The following is a 23,957-nucleotide window of genomic DNA, read 5'->3' on the forward strand; positions in this document are numbered from 1 at the left end:
AGCTAGGATTCTGTGGGTGCTCGTCCAGTAGCAATGATATGGGGCCAAAGGGCCTATTTTGCTAGGGGGTGTGGGGGTATGCCCCCCAGAAAATTTTTGCAAAATTGAAGCATTTTTGGTGCATTTTCCATGATTTTCACCTGATAAATTTAATGTATTGATTGGACTTGAATGATAATGCATCGTTTACTCTGTCAAAAACCTAAAATAGATTGAAACAGCCCATACTAAATGCATCAGTTGTGTTAACAACTCCATGGTTGTCTTTTATGACGTTTGTCCAATGTTGATCTCAGCAGCCATATTAGGGGAAGTGTTACGGTTTGCCATGGGTGTGCATAGCCTGTGTACAGCTGCCCCTCCCCTCCAAAAAGAATCGGGAAGGAGCGTCTCTGATTTACTGTGATTATCATGTTCAAAGACCATGTGACTTTTTCTGGAATGTGTGGAAAATGACGTGATTGGTTATTTCCCTTACATCATTACATCACTGAAATAGCGAGATTTGATTGGCTTTCATTTTCGCGGGCTTTGCAATTGGAGCCTTCTCTAAAGAATCTTTCACTTTTGTTCGCAACCACAATATGATGTGAGATTTTGACAATGAGTTTATGTGATCTCTGTGGCTTAGCCATCATAAAAAATACGGATAAAAATCTTGTTGATGGTCTAAGGGGCAATTCTTTTAAATTTCAAGAGGAATTGTTGTCTTTGGAGTGTAAAGTTGAAATCAATTCCACGTATATTTCTAGAAATTGTCTGTTTGCACTGAAGAAATGAAGGGAACTCTTAAAGAATCTTCACGAAGTGAATAGCTCAATTCAGAAGATTGCCCAGTCGAAGAAGTGTTCTGCTGTTCCATTACCAGTCCCAACACCTTCCCCAAACCAGCTCAGCGACTCCGAAGATCAAGCTACAAAGCGTGTTGCCTTAGAGGATTTTAGAGCACTTGTGACATCTGTGGATATTGAAGAAGATAACAGCACATTGCCAAATAGAGCATTGGTAGATCAATGGCCAAGTATGCTCACGTCAACACCTTGTAAGGAGAAAAATTGTCCTGTGGCCTTGCTGCGGTGGTTGGACCTGTTTCGCCGATTCCTGCTCGAGGACTCGTGTCAAATGGCCCAGCTGAACAAAAGTGAATACTCTTCACGAATAGTTAGGGTCGCTTAGCAAGATGCTTTGTTGCGGAACATCCAAACAAATTGCTGGAGTTGAATGGAGGAATCCAGTTTTAAGGAAATATATGCAGCAGTTGTACCTCGTAGTATATAGGGAGTCACACAAATACCGTTTTGCAGAGGGAGCCTTATTTCACCGAGGGAGCCTTATTTCACCGTTTCGCAACCACCACCATCAAGTCTGGCCCTCACAAGCTCGGGTCGGTTGAACCTGGGGGTTGCGAAAAGCGAAATTCAGCTCCCGCTTTGAAACAGTATTTGTGTGACTCCCTATATACTACTTACAACTAGGGGTGGGGGGCTGCCCCCACGGCAATTGGAAACAAGCGAGCCCGCTGTTATACCGCCCGAGCTGCGATGTCTCGAGCACCAAACAAGTGCGGGTGGCTGATGCGGGGCCGGAAAGAAAGCTGCGGACTTTCTGAGGCCATTCAAAACCTCCCTCCAGAGCTCCGTGAGATGAATCTCAAGGAGAACATCGCGATAAAAATTAAGGAAAAAAAGGAAATGGAGTGGGCTAAGGTACAAGAGAATATTCCAAAACTGCCATTCTACGAATTCAAGCAGCAAATTGTGGCAATGGTAATTTGCGTTGAATATCTGGACTGTTATTTTGAGGGTTGTTGTTTCCCGTGTTTCCAAAGGGAGGGAAATCTTCATAAAGCATCGCTAAGCCGGCCGATGGAGTTAATAGAAGCTGACCCAGAGTACAAGAATTTTTTAGAAATATGCTCTTGGAACGGTCATAATTGGCACAAGTGGTTCCTTTTTGGCAGGGAGCGTTAGCGAAAAAGGCGGCGACTAACCTTCGTTCGAAGTAAAAGTTTTGCGAGTTGCGTGACATTTTTCTCAGAAAGACTGGAACCAAATATTCCCCAGACCCTTGGCCGAGCAGTACTGAAAAACATGGAGGACAACTCAAGATTTTTTTCTTTGGGCCGAAAATGACGAACCAGAACAGAATTTACTGAAAAAATACGCTCAGTCAATGTGCTGTAAGTTATTTTTTCACCACAGAAGCTGCTGAAGTGAAGCGAGCGGGAGGAAACAAGAAAATAGCAAGATTTGATCGCAGCGTTCGATCGCTCGTAACATGAAATATTCTTGAACAAGGGCCTCAATCGAGCCCATTCAAGTTTCCTCTGCTTCTCGCATGGCTTCAACGACTTGATATGTTATCTGTCTGACCTCTTTCTGCCAAACGGGCATAGAAAGTTCCGTGAAAATAAAGCAAATAGCGTGGAACAGCACAATCATTTTGGCCTTCAGAACTGCTGTTGGGATATAATTTATTCAGCCAACCTCTAAATATAGCTCAAGCATGACATCATCTCGCCACCCAAAAGTGCAGGCGTATGTGTGAAAACCTGCGAAGGACAGAGAAGCAACACCACAAGTGATAGGAGCGGGACTGGATCAATGTATATAGCTTGAGTAATTTTACTGTTTATCAGTGAGCAAATGATGGTGCTTTTGGATGTGAGGGTGGCCACCTCTGATTCCTAATACGGCACATACAGGCGCTTGTCAGGGGTATGAGGTGAGATCGTCCACGGTGACAACCCCGGGTGAACCCGCCCCAGCCCAGTGGTGACTGGGGGTGCTCAGAGGTCCCTTGGGACCTCAAACCTCGTCCGGAGGTAAAACGGGACAACCGCCTTGTCAGCAGCGCGAAAAAGACCTAGCTGGGGCTAGGCACAAAGAACAGCCAACGAGCACCCCCGACAGGGTGTTGCCCTTGTGTGTGACCTGTCACGCAACGTCACGCGTAACAGTAACGTAACCCAGTCACGCAATGTCACGCGTGAGGGTAACGCGGTGTAACGCAATCATCTGTTTTAACAAGACTAAGAGATAGTTTTGTGTTTTTTCGCTCAAAATTTAGTTCAAATCTGCTGTTTAATCCGCAAGTTTTTTTCTATATTCTTCCCGAACCTGGTTTCTTATTTTTTCAATATCTGGCTGGATTGGATTTGTTTGTATTTGCGCGAAGTTCGAGCGTAAAGTCTCTTTAAGCTGGCGATATTTCTGCATTTCACGTGTGATCAGTTGAAACTCCGTGTCAGAAACCTGATTATCATTAAGAGCTTGTGAGACAGAGCAGTTTATCGAGTCACGTTTTGCAATAGCCAGAGAGTGGATTGTCGAGTGCTTATTGACTTTGTGTTCAAGCTTCTTGTTTACAACGGACAGGCCAGTGGAAACCGTACCAGATAAAGCGCCTATACCGGCAACAGGTGCGCTGACAATAATTCCAACACCGGTGAGTGATGTTGCGACAGCCCCAGAAGACAGAGCTGCCGTGATGGCGCCAACGCCAACCACAGAATAGTGAAGCGCTTTCCGGGCTTTTTTATACACAAGCCTGTAATGCTCGACCTCAGCAGATATTTCTTTTTCAATTCTGCTTATCTCAGTTAGCCGGAAATTCTCGGCATTTGTCATTTCGGGAAGGCTTGGATAGTCTTCTTTCATTCTCAGCAGGCGGCGCACTTGGTGGTAACAGATTTGCTGAAGACATTGCGTATATATAGAAATTTAATTTAACTCTAATTCAAAAAGAAGCGGAAAGCCCTTGAAATCAAAGAGTTCGCCATTTTGATCTTTCACGCTAATAGTGATGCTATTTATGAACTCGTCTGTAGAGCAGTCTCGCAAAACCTGTTGCAGAGAACCCTGGTAGTTCACCTTTTCATAAGGATTCCCTTTCACATCAAACAAGGCTAATACATCTGACCTTTTGCCATTGAACAGATTCCATTCTGTGTCGATCAAATTACAATGAATAAAATATGTCATTGGAGCGGTTAGCCTTTTTACGAATGTCATAAAACCCAAATTTCGCCTAATATTAAACAAATTGGCTAAATCGCGATCAAGTTCAATTGGTTTTCACCCAAAATTTTTGATTACAAGCTGGCCAAGAGGTTGGTTTATTTCTGTTACAAGGTCATATTTATATTTTGCAAACAGACCTTTTATTTCTTTTGCCATGCTTTCTAAATTATAATGCCCTGGGAGTAATTTACTAACTGACAAAGGTATATCTTTGTTTTTATCTCCCAAGGAGGCCGAACCTTCTTTTTTCAAAGTGTCCCAGCTGTTGTACAAACTGGAAGATACGAGTTTCATGAAATGCACTTTCGGTATCGGTTTTTCAAAATATATTGTCCCTCCATTCTGTTGCGTGACAATAGTGAGAACCACCATTTTTATATTCAACAAAAAAATTGTGTTCAAATAATACGGCGAATTTGTGGAATGGTCCTGTGTTAAAAAAAGCAGAGGTGGCGAAGAAAAAGGTGTGGACAAACTTTTTAAACCGCTTCCCCATAGCGGACAAAAGCCGGTTCGTTTCGCAAGGAAGCGTTGACGAGAAAAATAACGTGACCACGGAGGTGTTCTTCAAAGAAACCGAAGACTCGTTTCAAAGCGCCTTCAGTTCAGATAGAAAATATTGGAGTGCCGAAATGAAAGAAGCGCTTGGTTTGGGGGACGGTGGGGGTTTTCTGTACCAATTGGCGCAACTTGGTTCAAAAGTTTCCCTGCCAATCCCTGCGGTACCTTTTGACAGCAAAGCGCCAAGCTTGAAAAAAATATTCGATGATGCAATCCAAATCTACGTCATCCTTGACCAATATTTCACAACAAAATTCCGAGAAATATTTAAAGACACCAAACTTAAACACACGTGTGGAACCAAATCAAAACACTGGTTAGGAGGGCCAGACATGAAATATCGGCCGCAACAGCTCAACTTCGCAGTTTTCAGTGCGACACAGGGGTGCGGAGTTTTTCGCGAAATTGCAGATAAGAGCTTTTTATATCTTCCACGTGTATTTCATGGTCAGGCGCATTTTGTACCAGCTAGGAGGTGTTCAGAGCATAAGTGCTTTGCCCGGAGACCCAACGTTCAACCAAATGAATAATCACTATGACGTCGCTTCATACAAAAGGATATGTGGCGAGTTCGGCATAGACCCCTCAAGCGACTTTAGGTTTACTTCGGGTGCAAATAGTGGTTTGGGGGTGTTGTATGTTAAGACTTGGGGGGAATTGCCAACAAAAACAGATTATAAGTATCCTGATTGGAACAAGTTTAGCGACGAAGGTGGAAAACTGATTAAGGGGAACCTTATCGAGTTTATACGGCCTGATGTTTTTGGAGATCGGCAGTTCGACTGGTTTGCACCCAACACCGCGAATGGTTTGATGCAGGTAGGGTTGTCGAGAATCAACCAGTCAATCGAGGCTTTCGTTTACTGCATCCCGGGTGCGCAAGTCAACGTCCGCAGCAGCATTCTCGGCTCAGGTGGCCGGGCGAAAGAAGCCCAAAGCGAGTTCCTAGTGTTGATGGAAGAAGCGATCAGACAGCCCGACTTGGCCAAGAGTGTGCAAAGGTACCAGCTCACGGTGGATCAAGCGAAGGTCAGGCTCAATCTCGCTGTAGCCCCCATGGCCTGGCTCATGCCTGCGCAAATGATAATAAACACTGCAAGCACGGTCGGTTACAACAACAAGCTGAAACAGGCGGTCTCCAGGATGAAACTTGGGGTGAACAACCAGGTAAACCTGGGGACAAAAAAAGCTGGGCTCAAACTAATGGCAGGCGGCCCGTCAAAAATTAACCCACCCAACAGCCATCCGTCCAACCCAATACACAAAGCCGCAACAGCCGAATCAAGGAAACCAGCTCCGTCCGAAACTCAGCAAGCACGGCCAACGGCACAAAAAATAGAGCCCATGGCTACATATAAAACGTCACAACACGAAATAAACAAAACAGCGGTAATTGTCGGTGTAGTTGGATTATCGGCTTTGCTGTTCATGGCTGGGCGGTAAGTTAACGCTGCTTCTTAAAATATTTTTCGAACAAAAAGGCCACTGTGGCAAGAATGAGCAGCCAGGTGTGCTCAGCCAGAAACCTGATGACTTGGCCGGCGGCTCTGAACAGGAAGCTCATGATCGAGGCAATCAGCCCAGGCAGCAGAGAACCGAGTTTCGCGGCGACATCTTTGAGGCCATTTCCCAAAGCTTTGCCGGTGGCTTTCAAACCTCTGGTAAGGGCCCCAATGACAGCTCTGATTGTGGTCCCGGTGGCGATAACAATAGTGGTCAAGGTTACGCCATATTTTTGGAAGATCTCTTTCACCCTTTCAAGGAGAGGCCGCCCCCCTTCCCTTTCCGTGATCTGAGTTTGCAAACGTGCGAGCTCCTCGTTTCTTTCTGCCACTCTGCCATCTGCGGCCTCTTTTTCGGAGGGCAAGGCATTCTGATCTTGGATGATCGCCTGGTCTTCCTCGTTTTGGTGCTGCAGCTCGCTTTCCTGCTCTTTCAGGTTGTCCAACGGTTTTGTTTGGTTGTGCCTTTCTTCCATGGCGTTTGTTTCACTTTCTTTTGCTGCGAGGCTGGCCCTGAGTCTGTCAACCTTGGCTTGTTCCTTTTCTCTGTTTTTTGTTTGTTTTGTAAGCGAATCCAATTCTTTTTTCTTGTTTTCGAGATCGGTTTGATAGTTCTTTTTCAGTTGTTTCAGCCTACGCAGCTCTGCTTCACTTTCAAGATTCGAACCTTGTTCATCCTGAATGGCCTTGATATCGGCATCAGTTTTCTTGATTTTTCATCTCAGAGCTTCGACTTCTTTTTTTTCTTCTTCTCTTTGCAAAGTGAGTGTTTCCACCTGTTGTAGTCGGGTCTCTGCCTCGATCAGTCTTTGGTGTTGTTCTCTGATGGTGTCGCGGTCTTTATCTATAATTTCTTTACGGCTCGGTCCAAGTTTATCGCTGAAGTTGTCTAAAGAGCTTTTCATGAAGCCTGACTCATCATCTTTCAGAATCTTGTACTCAATCGGTTTGATAACCCCCCTATAGCAAGAATTTTTCCCTCATTTTTTGCAGTGCCTCTTCTGATTGAGATTTTTTCAAAGTTTGTTTTCGGGAATTTGTCTTTTATCATATCCACAGCTTTTTTGAGTTTTCGCTGCAAATAGCTTTCTTTTTGAAGATCACCGATTGAATCTGGACCAAGCAAAGGGTTATCTTCTCCCCCAAATGATGTCTCGGTATAAGAAGTGTGAGGCAGGCCAGACTGCTCGTGCCGCATAGTAGACATTTCCGTGTGTTCACCCCCATGGTAGGGAGTTGATGCCGCGGTTGGGTGAAAAGGTTAGGTTCTGTTGACCTCTTGTCCGGCATTAGAATCATCGTGGTCAAGCTGATTGTCAAGATCTGGGTCTTTGTAACCAAATTCGCCACCGCCTTCCACCGACACCCACATAGCGATATATTGCAAGCCTATTATTTTTTAAATCAGAAATTATCGCTGGCGTTTATTATACAATGTCAGTGCCAGAGAACCTCCGCCCAACGTACTCAAAAAAGACATTATGCACCATGCAGGCTGAGCGTGCGGTCAAGTGAATCACCTTTTCCCACACTGAAGCCAAACCCGGCGATACGCTGTATGTTTCAGTGCCCAAGCTGAACATGAACGAGGTTCTGCTGCCGGGCTTGCTAGCGCTTGTCTTTAACATCGACCTTTCTGGAGGGCACGCCAACAACTTCCTTGTCAAGAACGTCATGCGGGCGCTCGTTGACAGGATGCACGTGAAGTTTGGAGGCACTACCCTGCAAGACATGGTCGGCTACGGCATCTACAAAATCTTTGATGACCTTTTTCTTTCGCAGGAAAAGCGAGACGGCATGATCCTCGAAGGGATTCAGAGCGAGGACCTATGAAAGATCTGCTCAGGCGCGGGAGACAAGAAAACCTCGGGCGTCGACGCTGAAAACAAGCTGAATGAGGTGTACGGGAGCAAGTACCAGATCAGGCTGGACCATCAGATCCTAACCGATCACGGCGTTTTCTACCCCCAGGCCCTTTACAACGACCTCGTATTCGAATTAACCCTTGCTGGAGCTGAACATGTGGTCATTGGAACTGATAGAACCCAGCTGAAATACAAGTTGACCAACATCCAGCTAGAGTACGAAATGATACGCAGCAAGACTCCGGGAGATGAGGCTTACAGTGTTTACTCTGGCGGCAAAGAGTTCGCCTATGACCACGTGATGTGTTCCCAAGTAGTGATCTTCAAAAAAGACACCAAAACACGGCTTGACATCAAAGTCGACACCCAAAAAAGGTCGGTAAAAGCCATCCTGCTGCTGTTCATAGAGCCGTATGCTGATGCCACCAGAGATTCAGAAAAATACCTCTTCCCGGATCTGATGAAAGTCAGCGTCATGATCAACAGCTCGCCCAACATGATTTACAACAACGGTGTTGAAGGCAAGGACATGTGGGCAGAGGCCCAACACTTCTTTGTGAAGGAAAAAACTAAAACCGAGCACATGGAAGCGACAAAGTTTTACACTGGAGATAATTTCGGGCTTCTGGTCGATATGCGCACCATGGCAGACCAAGACATGCACAGAAGTGGGAAGCGCCTTGTGAACAGTACCGATGGTGTCCAGCTGGAAATCGAGAGGAAAGCCGAAGGCTCAGGCAACGTGAACTGCCACGTATTCGTCATCGCCGACTCCCAGTTCAATATTATGGACAGACAGCTGGAATCTGTGCAGAATTGACTACAACATGGATGCGAGCAAGATACCCTTCAACGCTTTCATCGTGGGGCCGACTAATTCAGGCAAATCGAGGTCCATGGTGGACCAGCTCTATGGCCTGTTCCGCGGAAAGTTTGACTACATCGTGCTCATCTGCCCGACATTCACGCACAACAAGACCTACCACCGGCTTGGCGAACACGATCCAAGAATGGATGTGATTGTCTGCGAACAGCACTACGTGAAAAAGTGGTTGAAGCTTGTGAGATGGCTCTCCGAGGGCACCAACACGCTCATAATCCTCGACGACTGCGCGGCCTCCAAAGATGTGAAAGGGGGTACAGGTGAGCTGGTGAATCTCGCCTTTTCTGCCCAACATATGGGCATCAGCGTTTGGGCGCTGAACCAGAAGTTGACCGGCATAACATCTTCCTTCCAGGAGAACGTGGCGGCGATCGTCCTCTTTTACACCCCCTCGGCCAGGACAACAAAAGCCATCTTCGATGATTACGCTGGCGAGCTCTCTCAGGATGAGTACAAAGGTCTGGTTTCAAAGCTGAAAGAGCGAAAGTTCTCTTATCTTGTGTTTGCGCTTCGCCACCCCTATGGGGTAAAGTTATTTGAATAAAAAAATGAAAGCTGTATATAGCCTTGCGCAATGGCTGGTGAAGAGACCGTGGTGGCAGAAGTTATGAACCTTCTTCAAACTGAGCCCGAGCCGTCGAGTCGTCCCGCAGGTGGCCTTGTTCGAACCGTGCCCGGACCTGACATTCCTTCTCTTCGTGAGCAGCTGGTGTCCACAGGCAAAGCCAAAGAGGCCATCGGAGTGCAGCTAACCCACGAGCAGGTGAAGCGCCTGAGCGACAAAGAGGTCGAGAAATACACCAAACGCTACAAGACATACCTGAGCTCAAAGAGAACGGAAAGCCTGATTGACAGCTTTATTTTTCTTGCAACCAAAGTGGTCGGAATGACCGTCAAAATCAAAGACATTGACGCTTATCAGAAAGAGCTGAGAAACGACTACATCTTGAACAAAGAGCTCTCCAATCTGGCCGGCAACCTTGCTTTGAAGTGCGGCCGGTTTCTTGCTGCGGCCAACGTGGTGTTCATCACCACTAAACCTGTTGATTTTAGTCCACAATTGCCGGAGCCGAGCCACCCTTCTCGCGATGAAAACGGCTATCTGCTTGAGGGCGTTGATGAAGTACCCGGCTCAGCAACTGCAAAATAACTGGTCACCATTCATTAACAACTGCTGAGGGCTTGCTGACAAATTGTAAACATTTGAACTTTTTTCATTTGCTTAGAATACAGTTCACTTCAGAATGTCAACTGAACAATCCGAGAGCACGCCTGCCGTCATGGTGCCTCAGGTCGAGACTCACACATCACCTGCCGGCCATATCACACAGGAAGCGACAACCACAAATCCATCCATGCAGCGCGTGAAAAATCCTAAGCGTGTGGCTGCTGGCAAAGCGACATCTGAAACAACACAGCTGGCATGGGAACAACATAAGAAAGATGCCGAGGCTTATAGGGCTCTCGGGGAAAAGAAGGCGAAAGCCGCCACAGAGCCCCCTGAGCCCGCCCCAACTAAAGAAGGAGAAAGCCCAAAGAGCAGCGGCCTCAGCATCAACCAATGGATTGCTATTGGCGGCATAGGCGTTTCACTGTTCGGGATTTATTACAAACGGGAGGAGCTCAAGGCAATGGCCAAGGCCGTGTTCAACAAATTAAAAATGCCGGAGCCCGCGCCTGAGCCCACGAGTGTCGAGCCAGAACCTGCTCGTGCGACACAGCGAAAAGGATTTAAAAAAATGATTTAAACTTTTGTGTGTAATGCATATCACGATGTCAGACCCAACCATCGCCCATCTTCTCATCTCTTCAGTCGCAATTCGCGGAATTGCAGTATCTTGGCTCCAATTTACTGCAAAAGCCGCCAAAAAGGTGGCACAACTTTCCAACGAAATGTTTGCCGATAAGGCTGCAGAAGAAAGAAAAAGACAAAGAAAAATAGAAGAAGTAAGTAGAAGAATAAGAGAAATAATAATAAGAAGAGAAGAAGCAGAAGCAGAAGAAGAAGAAGCCACGGGAATGGCAGATTAATTTTGTTTTAAACTTTTCCGAGTGGAATATATCAACATGCTCACAGTTGACGCTCCCAAGTTTCTCGTCTGTTTCTTAACCTTTTTTGCTATTTTGAATGTGTTGTACGACTTAAACAATCTTTTGAGTGCAGCATTTGACGGCGAGGTTGCAGAAGAAGAAGAGGCATGTGCCAAGTGCGCAAAAAAGGACGCAGGAAAGACAGATTAATTTTGTTTTAAACTTTTGTTGTTTTCTTATATCGAACTCGCCATGTCCGAGAACAAGCTTGTCAAGACTGTCATTGAGGCCGCAACTCTCACGTTAATAGTCGCGGGCATTGGCTGGGCTGCAAAAAAGGCTGTGAAAGAGAATTTCACTTCTGATCCCAGCAGCAGCCCGATGAATTACGTGAAGTTCACCGCCGTTATGGCGGGCAGCATTGCGCTCAAAAAGTACCTCGAGGATCAGAAAATCCTTCCCACCAGCGTCTGAAATAATGATTTAAAAGAAGAGTCTGCTATATAGCACCATGGTGAGCATCACGATCATGATTGGCGGAGCTGTGTTGAACGCCACGGCTTTTATCGGCGGCAATTATCTGGCGAGGGCGTTTGGCGCAGGCAACAAAGCTGCGCTTGAAGAAGAGAAGCGCCATGAGAAAGCTCTCGAAGATTATCAAGCTGCTTACGCCAAATACATGCGAGACCGAACACAACTTCTCGACTGGATCGCGACTAATGCGCAAACAAAGGAGCAGGCCAAGCAGAACTTGACCAACACCGATTACGCCTTCAAACTCTACAACCAGGTGCATCCTGACGAACAGATGACACCCCCCAAGAAGCCCAAGTTCTCAGATTTCTATGAGCCAAGCGAGCAGCAGAAAAAGGGCGAACTCGCGTTCGTGGGTGCCGGTGCTCTCGCTCTGGGCTACGCGGCCTTCTGGTTCCTTTAAACCTTTTTACACCTTACTAATATGGACGCCAAACCTGCAAAGATATACTACGGCCCTGGGGGCTATTGGAAAGGAATCGCCGCGATAAAAAAATTAGCCGAGGCCGCCAAGGTACCTGAAGAAACTGCAAAAAAGTGGCTGATCAGGCAAGCGCTCTGACAGATATTCCTCCCCGTGCCGAAGTGAATTCCTTGACCGAAATTCGACATTCCTACACCCAATAAGGTCCATCAGGCGGACCTTCTTTTTCTGCCGCACGACAAGCTCCCCCACAGCTGCAAAGTTTTCAGATACATGCTGACTGTTGTCTACGTGGCCAGCCGCTACAAAGAGGCCAAACCCCTGACTTCGAAAAATTCTGATGAGGTCGCCCAGGCCTTTCAGAAGATTTACAAGCGTGGGCCTCTCAAATGGCCTGAAATGCTGCAGGTTGACTCCGGGCGCGAATTCATGGGCGCTGTCACAAAAGAGATAGACAAGTGCGGGCACGTTGACATTCACCGCAACCAGGCCATTGTTGAACGTTTCAACCGCACTCTGGCTGAGTGCTTGTTCGGCCACCAGTACGATATGGAAATGCAACTCCCTGAGGGCAAGCGGTCCACTGCCTGGGTGAAAAGACTTCCAGAAGTTGTTTCGCCTTTGAACAACGAGGTCACAAGCCTTATCGGCAAGAAACCCGCCATTGCGTTCAAAGAAAAATCTGTTTATGCGAGGCCGTTGACACCTTACTCGTGGCCTGTTGGAAAAAACGAAAAAATACTCCCCTCTCTTGTCCAAGTTCGTTATCTCTACCAGCCCGGCGAGCTTGAACGGGGTGTGAAAAGAGCCATGGACCCAATCTGGTCTTTGAAAGTTTTCGGCATTGAAAGATCTTTTTCCAAACCGGATCAACCCATTCTCTACTATCTGCGCGACGGTCCCAAGCGCGAAGAGCTGCTGGTTGTCCCTCCAAACACTACTCTTCCTCCGGCTGACGTGAACTAGATGTGATATTCGATTGGTTCGGTGTGTATCCCGTCGGGCAGCACCCACCGCTTGTCGTAATAAGCGCTCAGCCCCACCTTCTGCTGCTCGTACATGACCATCTGCCTATCCTGCATCCTGAAACCTCTGTTGGTTGCGATATCTTTGCTGTCTTCCAGCGCTTCCTCGAACCGCTGCCATGTCAGCTTGTTCTGCGTTTTCGACAACCCCTTCGTGCTGAACTTCTTTTTTTCGCACCCCTGGCTGTCGTTGGCATAATGACACTTCAAGCAGAGCGCGATCATCCTGCTGCCCTTGAACTCAATCTTGAAGAGGCCTGGGGTCCGACTGCTCCACTTGTCCCAAGGTAGCCACTGATTTTTTTCCACCTCGAATTCTTGCTTCGGCTCTGGCCGGACAATGTCTTCGAGCCACTCACCGGAGATTGCAAGGTAGTTACTGTCCGTGTCCATCTGGATGAGCTCGAAATCTCTTCTGTCGACTACTTATCGAGAAAGTCGTAGTAGAATTCCAACATCCACAGCTTCGCCAGCTGATAGACAGCGATTCCAATCTGGAATGGCCGTCTTATTGTAATGAGAGGCTTACGGCTTTCAAGCTCGTATGCCCGCCCGATCTCGTCGAGGTCTTCGAAATACGCACTCCGCAGCACTCTGTTGAGAACGTTCCTGTCTTTCGTGTATATCACGTTTGTTTGCCGCTCCAGCACTTCGATCAGTTTCCCATAAGCGTTGTTTCCGAGCAGTTTAAACATTTCGGCGAGCAGCACCTTGCAGCTGTCCGCGTCTCCTGTCCGGCGCGCCTCCGTCACCTGGTCCACGAACCAGGTAAGGATCTTGCCCGGTTCATAGTCGATTGTTCTGGAAACTTTCGTGACAACCGCTCCATGTTTCACGTACCACAGCAACAGAGGTGCGTAAAGCAGGATCCTTTGTGCAGACAGAGCCCCCACAAGCTTTCTCCTGTCTCCGCACTGTCTGCCTGTTCTTGCTAAGTAGTCTTCCATATGTTTCGGCACAGCTTCAGCAGGAACCCTTTTGTTGTAAAAGAAAGGGCACATCTCCTCGAACAACTGCCACAAACATTCTGGGATCTCTATGCGAACTTCGGCGAGGCCGAACCACTCCCCGGCTTTCAACCGGCGAATCAGAACTTCGGCTGCTTCCGCTTGCCTGTCAGGCAATAATAGTGTTAAACAATTTCACACCAGCATTTGTAGTAAATTGCACACAAATGAAATCCCTCATTGAAACTTCAGTTCAATTTCCAAGCTCCATGTGACTGTTTCCTGTTTATATTTCTTAACTCTTCTTAGTATTTTCCATGAACTGTGATAAGAGATTTAAACATAAACCCAAATAAAGAGGGCTTTTATTTTACTGACATCACCTTAGTTATTTTAAATGAGTATGAACCACAACAGAAGACCTGCTTCACAGAAAATAATCACTTCAATTTCAACTTATGTATGAATGAAACCCTTATAAAATTTTTGGCTTTCTACATATAACTGAAAGATGCCTATGAAGCTTTATAGATTGGCTTATTAGCATTTCTATTTAGTAACAAAAGCACTAAAAATTAAAGACATTTTGCCCCTGTCACTTACAATGTACGTTCATGAAAGATGATAATTTATTACATTTACACATGTAATTGTACAGGAAAAGCTTCTAAAACCAATCAAGTGAAGGTGGAAATTTCATTGACAGATGTTAGCAAGGATTTGACTATCCCAAAGATAGTCTTACTTAATGAGGCAATTGCCATTCATCCTCAGAGACTCAGAGGCAACACTAGCATGGGATATTATCGCTAGAAAGTTAACATGAAGAATTGGATTGTACTTATGCACTTACTCAGGGCAGTCACTAACATTTGAAGCAGACATGACCCCCTTCCTCTTGAAAGGTGTTTTTGGAAAACATTTTGCAATTGGGTGCCCCTTGGTCTCTAATGATGTTTACAATTAGCTATTGTTTAAAAAGATTGGCAATCACACTGCTAATGTTTACTTCCTCATTACCTGACTGATCAATGTCTTCCATATAAACACCTACATTAAGCAAGTCACTTTCACTTAACAGCTGACACAGTTCAGAGTCACCGCTGATGTCTGCCAATACCTAGGCAAATTTCTTCGTGTACTCGTCTTCACTCTCTGGTGCCTCCAATTTGCCACTGTGAACATCACCAAAGACCTGGTGAATTGCACTTAAAATTGCTCTGTTGCATTCTGTTCTCCAAACTTCAACAAAAGTTTCTACATGCTGTAGTGTCTTAATTTTGTTACAATTATCCAGAACTTGCTTGATTTGCAGTGGGATGAATTCATGCATCATGTTTACAGAAGCCACAGCCCCTGAAGTATTTTGAAGAAGCAAGTTTTTCATGCAGTTGAACACTTCAGTCCTGAGGTGTACCTTGTCATTTTCTTCAACTGAATGAACGGATTCAAGACAGGTTTTCATCTACTGTACCAACCAGAACTAGTATAGCAGGTTCCTTGCAAATTTCTTGTTGACATCCACATGCTTTAGCACGTGTGTCACAGCACTTGTGACCTCACACAGAGGAAGTAAATTTCCCTGGAAAATGACTGTAAAGGTAAGTATGCCTACAGTCAGCATTATTAGCAACAAAATCCTTGATGTCATACATGCAATGTGCACCAAGTAGCCCATCAATAAAAGGCATGAACTTGGCTGTCCATCTCTACCAGCCCTTCCATACTCCTGGACATAACATTCAAGGTTTTTTAGCAAGGCCACAATGGACGACACGATGAACTTCTTTACAATCAACCCCCATTCCAAATGCAACAGTACAGGCTACTATTCAAATGTCGCCATTAGGTTGAGACATGTTACAAAGAATGTGGCTTTTTCAGAGCCTCAGGTGTTCCAGCATGAAACATTTCCACCATTCTCTTCTTACTGTCAGGGTGTTTATTGACATAAAAATCATCTCCGAGACCTTCTTTAAATGCTGAGTATACCAAAGCGCACTGCTTGCGTGTTTGGCAGAACATTTGTGACTATTCACAGGGAAACATACTTCAACGCTTATCCATTAAATGGCTAAAAACTAACAGATAACTAATGGATAGTTAACGGCCTTCAAAGTGTTCTAACGCTTTGAGCTAACATTCTAACGTCTCATTACAATGTTCTAATGCTTTGCCCTAAAGGTCTAACGGCTTAGCAATCCAGCCTAATGGCTCATGAAAATGATCGACAACTGTTTAACGTCCGAGAAAAAAATCTAATGGATAACTGCACAAGTGCCCTAACGCTTGCAACTGATCTGCTTGAGTGTTAGCAATTGGTGTGATGCATACTGTACAGTGAAAGAACAGTTATAAATTGCTACAGGAAAAGGTCAATATCCCCACAAAAATTTAATGCCAATTACATTCATAACTGTGAAATAGAAACACTACTCAAAACAAGCACTAAATTCATCAAGACACGGGCCCGTAGTGCTGAATAATGTCCGATGTTAGTAAGATGCTAGCGAGCAAAAAAGCCAAATCATGACTAATAAATTTTGTACCGGCATGAATTCCATAATCACTTTGTAGCACAATGCATTGCAATGCAATGGTTCATGCTGGATGTGTCAGTTTAGCATTTGTCGCGACCTGGCGTGACAAAGCTTGCTTCATTGATTCCTTGATAAAGTGTTGGTTCTGATAGTCAAAGTCAACAGCGTGTCAAAATAGTTGTTAAAACATTTCCCCGGAATTAAAAAGTTTTGAAACCAGTCTCTTGAATTACACTGTAAATTTCATACTCAATGTGGACGGCCCCAAAGTTCACTATGAGCATTTTGTCATCTTCAGCAGAAGTCCTTAGTTGTGCATCCCAGCGTATCAAAATAGTCATAAAAACATCCCGCTGCAATTGCTTTTTGGAACGAACTACACTGTAAACATTCTGCCAGAATTAAAAAGTTTTGAGCCTACAGCAGTCTCTTGAATTACACTGTAAACAACCTAATGCAAATTTCATACTGAATGTGGATGGCTCCAAAGTTCTACAAGCGTTTTGTCATTTTCAGTGGAAGTCCTTAATTGTACATCCCAGCCTATCAAAATAGTCATAAAAAAATCCTGCCAGCATTTGGCTATTGCTTTTTGCAACGAATTACACTGTAAACAAGTTTCTGTTTCAAACGTACGTTTTTTCGTGAAAGCATTATTGATAAAGTAAACCCGGAATTAACTCACTCATCTTATTCCCTCCTCAAGTACATCACTCGGTTAGTCTCCATAATACGAACGAGACTATCCCCGGCACTTGCTCGTTCCGCTTGCTTACTTTAATACCCCATTATCATGCATTTGCACTGTAGCTTACAAAGGCGACTTCAGGGCAAGACATAGCTCACATCTTGCAATACATGGATTTCTTTACTTCTAACCTTTGCTAGGCCATTCTAACAGATAGTAAACAGTTACATTACTGTTGAATGGATGTTAATTTTTTCTAATGGCTCTGCAGTGTTACGCTTTTCGTTCTAATGGTATGATGCTAATGGCTAAAGAATACATGTTAACAGCTAACGCTTGCACTCTTCCCTCTAACCTTTTGACTTTTACTGCTAATGGTTAGATTAATGCCTCTAATGTTTATGAGAAAATTTTCCAACGGGTAACTAATGGATGGTTGACGGTTTCAGCCATCTAATGGATAAGCATTAAAGTATGTTTTCCTGTGAACGGTCATGTTTCATAGGACATGTTTTTGCTTCTAAGCTCATCTATTAAAGTACTAAATATTAAAGAAACAGGAGAGTTTTCATCCAAACAACGCACACCGAATTGCACATTGGGCCTTTCTGGACTGTGTTTCATGATGAAGGATGAAGACTGGTTTAAATTCAAGCCCTGAAAATGTCTCTTTTAGTTGACAGTGAAGTGGTGGTCGTCAGAATGATAGAGAGGGCATTACTTGCGGTTAGTGACTTGAATTCTCCCAGGTTTCCTTACCAAATTCAGAAAAGGACAACTGTGCACTTTGAGGAAGATCCAGGAAGACCCCACTGGCTTATACAATGGGCTTCATCAACAGTTATCGCCACCAGAAACTTCCAATGGTGTTCAGTTAAATGAAGCTTATGCCATTTTCTCCGGTGATGCAAACAAGTAACTGAATGCTCCTTTCTCTACTTCCTTTAGTCGTTCTTCTGATTGCTCATCGTGAAGAGCAATTGCTAATAATCCTAAAGACCGCAAATATGATACCTGGTCTTCCATTAGCATTCTTAGAGGTGAAATAACAATTATTTTACTGATCCACGTGGTTGTGAGAACAGCTCATCAATGACGATCAGGGCTGCACAGAAGATTAAAGACTTTCCGTACCCGGTTGGATGACTTGCATATATGTCCTTTCCTTTCAAAAGTGCTTCTAAGCATTTTCCTTGCTTGCTGTAAAGCGAAGGAATTTCAAAAATGCTGAAAACTCCCTGCAAAGCACAATGGAGATCCCTCGCATCGACCACCATTTTCAAAATCGACCTCTACAGAAATATCAGCCTCAAAGTTTTGGTCAGCGTGAATCACTTTCAATAATTAATAATCAATAATAAGTAATTCAATGCAAAATTATTACACGATTATCAATGGCAAATCACAGATGCTCCTTTCCGATTTTTTTTTGGAGGGGAGGGGCAGCTGTACACAGGATGGGATGTGCACATCTGTGTCCACAATCGTCATGTCTGTTGTGAAATCACTCCTATATATGTCGAGGCTTTTAAAACACAGTATGCGCTTCCTTAATTGCAAATGAATCAAGTAGGATGACTGTTTATAGCACATTAATTTTGTTTAAAATCACTTTTAAACCATGGTTATCTGTAAGGGTTTTTCTGTAAGGATGTTTGGCTAGCAGTGTCCATGAGGTTGCACACAAAATGTATCAGCCTTGAAATGGAAAAATGTCTGTTTTCCTAATTGTAGAGAAAACCAGGACCAAGAAATTAAAACTGCTGTATAAAGTGGCTGCCAAGGTGCCCTTCAGGCGAGTACAATTTGTAAGGCCAAGTGTACAATTCACTCTGCAGGAATTTTTTTCTTCACTTCTCCTTTGCACCCTCCCTTGCATGAATTTTTTTTTGCTTTTCCCCCTTCCCCATCACTTTTGTATTGATCCATCCCTTAAACTGCGATGTTCCAAAATACATCACCCTTGAAGAGATCAAGACAGCAGAGAGAGAAATTCTGAAGCATGTACAGAGAAGAGCCTTCCCCGAGGAGTTCAACCATCCCGAAAAACCAGTTAAGGTTACTTCAAACCTTCGCGGGGCTACTTTGTTTGAATTTTTTTTGTCACGAAAATTAAAGTTCGTCAGTTAAGGTATCATTTCCTGAAAAAATGTACGTAAAATATTAAAACGAGCACAAGCTATTGAGAAAGAGATTTTTTAACAAAAGTTGATAAACCGACAAGGTGTCATAATCCTTTAAGCCATTGACTCCCCAGCGACCTTTTTGCGGCAAATAGCTTCATCTGGGAGATCCTATTTCAACCCATTAGCATTTTTTGTTTACACTCAACTGTGGTCACGCATTCGAAACCAAATCCTTTCGTCGACATGAAACGCTCCAGAAAGGAGAAAAGTCTGTGGATAAAAAGCAAAACAAAGCCAGGACCAAAAAAGAAGACCAATGAATTTCATCCAGATAGAAAAAAAACTTACCCAAGAGATCTCATGTCCATAACGAGTGCCTCCTTGAGCCCGCGCTGCAGCACTCGCTCCTTGGTTTGTTTTTGTTTTGGCGAAGTACGTCGCTTTCCTTTCATTTTGCCCATAGTTGACCACGGCTAAAATGTGTGCGCCTAGAACGTGACTGTGACCTTATTGCTTTCCCGCGAAGCTCAAGTTTGCATACTGTGAATGCTAGGGGTTCTGTTATTTCATTGCCTTGTGGCTTTTCAAGTTGACACATTCCTCTGTGAAGGCGTGATCTGTTTATAAATCTTTAGAAGGCGAAAACTTGCACTCATTTTTTGAGAGAATCACTTCTCTTTAAATGAATTAATAGGGTATGCAGATTTGACGGTTTTCCATGAAATTTGGTCAGAACATTCACTGATAGATATGGAACAAAAATGTGTTGGCGAATTCCTTTATTTTAAATACTTTCCTCGTGGCAGCCTTTAACTCAACAGGTTACACGAATTTCTTGATAGTTGAACTTAACAGATCTATAAAAAGATAACCAATAGAAATAAAAGAAAATGCTGACATGTTTTTGGAGATTGATGCTTTGTGATTAACTCTGCACAGTTATTTTGCATGAACGATCGCATTTGATACCCGATTAATTCGCTGGAATGTCAGTCAGTCATTTTGGAGTTGATGGCCTCTGCCACCTTTGGAAAGCAAAATCCAAAACAAAACATAATTTTATTGAATTCTACATTTTATAACCTTTCTATTGATATATAGTTTGTGGGGGTTTCCTTCAAAACAGCGTGCGTACGAATTTTTTTCTGGAGGACACCTGCAAAGGTTTGAAGTAACCTTAAGAAGAGTAGTCACCTGTATAAACTTGATCCAATTGTCATTGATGGGCTTTTGCACATTGGTGGTCGGCTGCACAAAGCATCATTACCCATGGAGTCAAAGCACCAGACTATTCTTCCGAAAGAAGATCATGTTACCCAAGTGATTATCGGCGATTACCACAGGGCATGTGGCCATTCCGGTAGAGAGCACATCCTAGCCTCAGTTAGACGGAAATTCTGGATCACCCAAGGAAGTTCAAATGTGAGGAAGTGTTCTAGAAAAGTGTGTCAGCTGCCATCGTTGCCAGGCACCACTTTGCCAACAGAAGATGGCCAATTTAACAGAACGTCGCATACTGGCTGAGAAGCCACCTATTACATCAGTAGGTGAGGATTTTTTGGGCCCATTCCAAGTCCATCGTGGGCAGATACTTGTAAAGAGATATGGTGTGATCTTCACATGTCTAGCAATCTGTGCCATGCACCTCGAAATTGCACATGGCTCAAGCATAGACTCTTTCCTATTGACTTTGTGATGTTTCATTGCAATAAGATGCCAAGTGAAGGAAATCTGAGAATCTAAGAGTCTGAGGTGAGAAGGAGGTGTGTGACCCTATTTCAGATTAGAATCAGGAAAAGTTACACAATTCCTTGTCACAAAAATAACATCAACTGGTTCTTCAGCCCTCCGTGTGGTTCTCACTTTGGAGGTATTTGGGAGAGATGCATCTGAACTGTTCAGAAGATTCTACAAGCCCTACGAGCAAATTACGGATGATGAAAGTCTGGCCACCTTAATGTGAAGTTGAGAGTATCATGAACAGCCAACCCATAACTACCATGTCTGGTGATCCAAACAACAATTAACCCCTTGACGCCCAACCACCTGTTGTTGCTCAAATCGGAAGTCACCTTACCCCCCAGTTTATTCAAGAGGGAAGATTCTCTGTTGCATCGTCGATGCAAGCAAGTACAATATTTTGGGGACATCTTCTGGAAGAGATGGAGCAAGGAGTACCTTCCCCTTATGCAACTTAGACAAAAGTCGGTGCACCCAAAGAGGAACTTGGCTGTTGGTGATATTGTTCTGGCCGCATCTGAGTTGCATCGCAATTACTGGCCGCCAGGTGAAAGTGCTAGTCAAGACAGCTGTTTACGAAAGACCTGTCAACAAGCTCTGCCTTTTGGTTGAAAACGAACGTCCAAGCACAGGAAACGTGGACACTGAGAACTAAGAGACATTTAGTTGATTTATACTTAGCCTTCAGTTAGCTTTGTTTGCTAAGCATGCTTCTTAGAATGTACTGATACATAAGGTTCAGCAATTGTTAATTGTAAGTTATTGGATGTAAGTGACTTGCTTAGTATATAATCTCCCATCAGGGGCCAGGATGTAGAATCTAGCACTCTCTTTTATTTAGTTTCATTAACGTTCCTTTGGGAATTCATTTTGTGTTACTTTCCTGCACGTTTCATGTAATTTGCATCTTGTTTAATTTTCCAGTTTGTTTAGTTTTCACACATGCTGCAGTTTTTAGTTTCACCATTGACCTCAACGAGAATACATTTAGTGTAATAAACCTATATAAAGTTGCCCTTTCGCGTCTGACAGCACCAGTACAATGTAAGTTTTGAGTTATTTCATTCACTGCATTTCGCTTTAAGTCGCTTTTCAGTGGTACATTTCTACACTATTCTTGTAAGTTTGTATTTTTTGTTGTTTCTTAGTTCAAACCTCTTCTTGTTTGGGTGTTTGGAATCTGTTGCTGTATGTGGCCAAGGAAGGATTCACCCTTTGGCAGCAACAAACACTACTGGCAAATACTCTCTAAATCTGGAGAAAGGCCATTATACTATCAAATTAATTCCTAAGCTTGTTTTGGAGGATGCTACCGAAATCACAGACTAAAAGGACATAATTAGGGAACAGGAGTATTTTTTTGAGGGGCATTACACCTAAAAGAAAACTCAACTTAGGGCAGATCGTTTGTCAACTTTTTCAACCATGATAATACAAGGACAAAGTTGTCTCCTAAAGAAGAGGACTCTTGCAAGGGTTTTATTTCTGCTAAAGAATGTTTAGATGCCCTGAAGGTTATGGGTGATGGAAAAAGCCCTAGGGTGGATGGTTTTACTGCGGAATTTTATAAATTTTTTTTGGAAGGACCTCAACCATTATTAATTTTTGTGTGGTCAATTGATTTCTCCTACAGCTTGGGTGAAATGTAGGTCACTCAGAGAAGTGCACTCATAGCTACCTTACCTGAACCAAACAAATCAAAGTTTTATTTAAAAATTGGACACCAGTGTCCCTACTTGGGGTCGATTATAAAATAGTTTCAGCTGTCACTGCAAATCGTATTAAGAAAGTTCTCCCAACCATCATATCACACACCCAAAAAGGCTTTCTTAAAAAAGGTCCATAGCAAAAAATACTATGCTGATTTACGATATTATAGATAAACTAAATTCTTATAACCAACAGGGCTTACTGCTATTAATTGATTTAGAGAAAGCGTTCGATTCAGTGAAATGAAACTTTCTGGATGAAGCGTTAAATTTTTTTAATTTGGTTAGTCCACAAGACAGTGGGATAAAACCTTTTATTAATTTTAATATCTCTATTCCATATACAATGGCCACTGCTCAAATTCTTTTTTAGTCTCGAGAGGTGTTAGACAGGGCGATCCCCTGTCACCATACCTTTTCATTATTTGCACTGAACTTCTCGCATATGCAATAAAACAAATACCATTAATTTCAAATTACACGGAAATTGAAAATTGCATGGATGCTGACGAACTGTGGTTTAGCAAGTTGCAAAATTATTATTGGTGACTTATTGTTAGTGCTCACAATTTTTCGTTAACTTATTGAAAATTTGAAGAAATATCATCCTTTGTTCTAGCGAATTATTGCTCAACAGGCCGTGAAATTCCAATTGAACTTTTGAGCAAACTTTCATCGAAAAACCATGGTAACAGAGAACAAAACTTGCACATTTCGCTTGCTCTTGTTTTCTGATCGTCTTTACTGGGAAGATGTTTGGTTACTAAACAAAACAGGTCCGCATTGCGTACTTGTGAGCTTATGTTTAGTTTTATTCCATTTGGTTGGAGGCTGTTTTTAAAAGTCAGTATCTGGGAGTTTAATTGTATAAGTGAAAAGGCAGTCACTGCAAAGATAAGGGCATTGCTTTAAACTGGAGACATTGTACTCATGGTAGAAAACTTGAGAGACTGCTCGCAGTCTATGTCCTCAACCAAGAAGTTTGCTTGTAATGTCAGAGAACAGTTGTTTCTTCATTGACTTGATTGTGATGAACCATTTTGAATGGATTTAGTCACAATGTATTACCCAAGTTTTTCCATTTGAATCACTCAACTAAGTTTAAATGCTTTCAGTTCGCATTAAGGCGCTGGTAGGTAGGATTCAAAGGTGCGTGACATTTCCCCTAAGTACATTAAACTTGATTTAAAATTTAACTTGTCGATCATAACATAAACATATACACATAAAGCCTTTATTTCTACATGATAAGAACCAAAGCTACAAGGCTTGTGGGGTCATGTATACTACAACATTAAAATACATAAATTAAAATATATACATGTAAAATACATGTGATTCATTGTGCAAGATTTTTGTT

General features: G+C 43.5%; 2 protein-coding genes and 1 pseudogene across 4 annotated transcripts in view; 1 reads left to right on the forward strand and 2 right to left on the reverse strand.

Annotated features, from left to right (window-relative positions):
* LOC145495224 (inositol polyphosphate multikinase-like) overlaps positions 1 to 23,957 on the reverse strand; it is a 341,608-nt gene that overhangs the window by 75,614 nt on the left and 242,037 nt on the right. The window lies entirely within an intron of this gene.
* LOC145495209 (alcohol dehydrogenase class-3-like) overlaps positions 1 to 23,957 on the reverse strand; it is a 134,829-nt gene that overhangs the window by 26,533 nt on the left and 84,339 nt on the right. The window lies entirely within an intron of this gene.
* Positions 1,542 to 6,029, forward strand: LOC145495715 (uncharacterized; annotated as a pseudogene).

Source organism: Orbicella franksi, chromosome 8 (assembly GCF_964199315.1).
Source record: "Orbicella franksi chromosome 8, jaOrbFran1.1, whole genome shotgun sequence".
Lineage (NCBI taxonomy): Eukaryota > Metazoa > Cnidaria > Anthozoa > Scleractinia > Merulinidae > Orbicella > Orbicella franksi.